The following is a 2,987-nucleotide window of genomic DNA, read 5'->3' on the forward strand; positions in this document are numbered from 1 at the left end:
CATGGTCCAGGCGCCCGAACCAAGTTAACATTGTGTTAACTTGTTTAGTCTGGGTTCTTGCTTCGTCTCTGCTCACTTGGGTCCGGGTCTTCCTCTCCGGCTTCGGTTCCACTTGTTTCGGTGATTTTGGCCATCCGAAAGAGGGCTCACCTGAATCCAAACATCTGGCCTTCTTAAGCAAACTTTCTCTCTGGCTTCTCGTCCCTCGGAAATATCGTGCACCTCCTTCTTGTTGGCTCGTGTACTCTTAAGCAGCACCTCATCCCTCGAACGCACTGAGCCCGTCAGCTCTCTCCCGTGCCATCCTTCTCGCTAGCTGCGTCTTTCGCTTGACTTCTTGTGCTCCTAAGTTCTTGTACACTTAGACATAGGGGTTAGAAACCAACAAGACCTAACCTGACTTGGTTGATCACATCAAAACTACATTGGAGACTTACAATCTTTCCCTTTTTGATGTGAGCAACCCAAGTTAAGTTAGGGTTAACAAACATAAAGAAATAATAACAAGGTAATAAATTTACAACTAAATAATTTGTAAAAAATTAAATTACCCTCCCCCTAGACTTAATCTTCCCTTCTCCCCCTTTATTCACATTAAGTAGGGTACATTAAAAAGATTTTGGAAAATCTAAATTTAAAGTCTAAGGGAAATCAAAAAGTTATGAAAGGTTAGTTTCAAAAACTCTTAAATAAAATTTGAAGTTTAAGTAAAATTTCAAGAAATTTGCATTTTGAAATTTTTTTTTTAACGAATTTTTTTTAAAAAATTGCTTAGATAAGATTTATTAGAAAAATATATTTGATAAAATATGACTAAATTTTTTAATGATAAATTTTTTTGATAAATTTAAAGCATTTTTATAATTACTAAATGCTTAATAGTTAGTTAATTAAATACTTATTTCAATAATCAGCTTCCAGGCTGTGGCGAGGCACTAGATCTTCTTAGACATTGGAACAACAACCACTTTCTAGACAAAGACTTTTAAAGAAATTGGCTATTTAATTTTCTCTTTGAAAACCCTAAGTCCAAAAACAATCAACTTAAACATGTTTTTGGAACCCAATATAGGTTCCTTCCTACTGGGTTAATTAAATTTTTTTGAGAAATATACTTTCTAGATAATTTTCTAATTTTCCTTTTGTAATATCTAAATTTCTAATTTAATCCTTTATAGTTCCTGAAAGTTGAAGTAGATAAATTTAAATATGCAAAAAAATTTAAATTTTCTATTTGATCCTTTAAATTTACATTTTCAATTTTTAATTTTTTATTTTCAGTTTTAATCTTGTCGATACCAATTGTAGGACCCTTGGCGGCAGGCTAGAGGGGGGTGAATAGCCCTGAAAAGAAACACAAACCTTCCTCGACTTTATAGCTTTATCAAACTAACACTTGCATAAAAGAAATTAGAAACTAATTAAAGAAAGGAAGAGGCACACAAGATTTACTTGGTTACACCCGGGGAGGTTATTAATCCAAGGAAATTAAGGCTCACTGTCAAAGTCTTCTTTAGGTGGAGAAGTCTCTTACAACATTAATTGCTCACAATAACAAAGATAGAATCAAGTAGACTCAATTACAAGTGTTCTTCAGTGTTATTCTAAACCATTCAGACCAGGGCTGTATGTATAACTCTGGTTGGGGTGCATGGAAAGGTTCCAAGCGCCTCTAGGGGGGATAAAACTTTATCCCCATCATAACAGATCACGATTATCACAATCCAAATAAAATTCATGGCCCGAGCGCCGGGACTAAGTTAACCTTGTGTTAACTTGTTTGGTCCAGGTTCTTGCTCCAACTCTGCTTGCTTGGGTTCGAGTCTTCCCCTCTGATTCTGGTTCCTCTTGCTTGGGTGATTTCGGCCATCCAAAATAGGGCTCACCCGAACCCAACTTCCGATTTTCTCAAGCAAACTTCCTCTCCGGCTTCTCATCCCTTAGAATCGCTACACACCTCCTTCTCGTCCTCCCGCGTACTCTTCCACAGTACCTCATCCCTCGGACGCATCGATCCCATCGACTCTCTCCCGTGTTGTCCTTCTCGCTAGCTGCGTCTTTTGCTCAACTTCCTGTGCTCCTAAGTTCCTGTACACTTAGACACAAGGGTTAGAAACCAACAGGACCTAACTTGACTTAGTTGATCACATCAAAACTACCTTGGAGTACTTACACCCTATTCTGGATGGACAAAATCACCCAAGTGAGCAGAGTTAGAGTGGAAGACCTGGTGAAAAGTTAACCTGAAATTGACTGTGGTCCGAGCGCCCGGATCGGTTTGGTCCAGCCAGGGTGCCTTCGCTAGGCACCCCTGTGCGAAGGTCGTCCAGGAGCTCAGAGTTATTCCAGGCTCTTGGACTAAAGAAATTTATCTATATTGAGCTATTGCGATCTGTTGCGTCATGGATAAAATTTTATCTACACCCAGACCCTTGGAGAAAGGCTATAAATATAGTCTTGATCTTAGTAGTCAGTACAACACTTCTGTATTCAATTTCTTTCACTCTATTCTTCATTTGTTTGTGCGTTCAATGTTCTGTACGAGGCTTCTCTACCTCCAACCTATGTCAAAGAAGGAGTTGATTAGTTTAGCTTCATTTTTCTTGGATTAACAACCTCCCTAGTTGCAAACCAAGTAAATCCTCTTTTGTCTCGTACTTCTTTTATTCATTATTTTAGTAAAGTGTTTGTCTTATTCAAAGTTGTAATGTCAAGAAAGGTGTTTGTTTCTTTTATATTGTGTAGGGCAATTCACCCCCCCCCCCCTCTTATCGGCTGCCAAGAGACCAACAAGTGGTATCAGAGCCCAACTGCTTTAAATGGACTAACAGTAAATCGAAGCATCTATCCGCCTAAGTTCAAGGGGGAGTTCATGATTTGAAAAAAGAAAATAGAGGTACTCTTCAAAATTGACTTTGAATTACTAATAATAATGAAGTATGGTTTTGTAGCACCAAAGGATCAGCAAAGGAAAGACAAAGAAGAAC

The sequence above is a fragment of the Zingiber officinale genome, chromosome 5B, assembly GCF_018446385.1.
Source record: "Zingiber officinale cultivar Zhangliang chromosome 5B, Zo_v1.1, whole genome shotgun sequence".
NCBI lineage: Eukaryota > Viridiplantae > Streptophyta > Magnoliopsida > Zingiberales > Zingiberaceae > Zingiber > Zingiber officinale.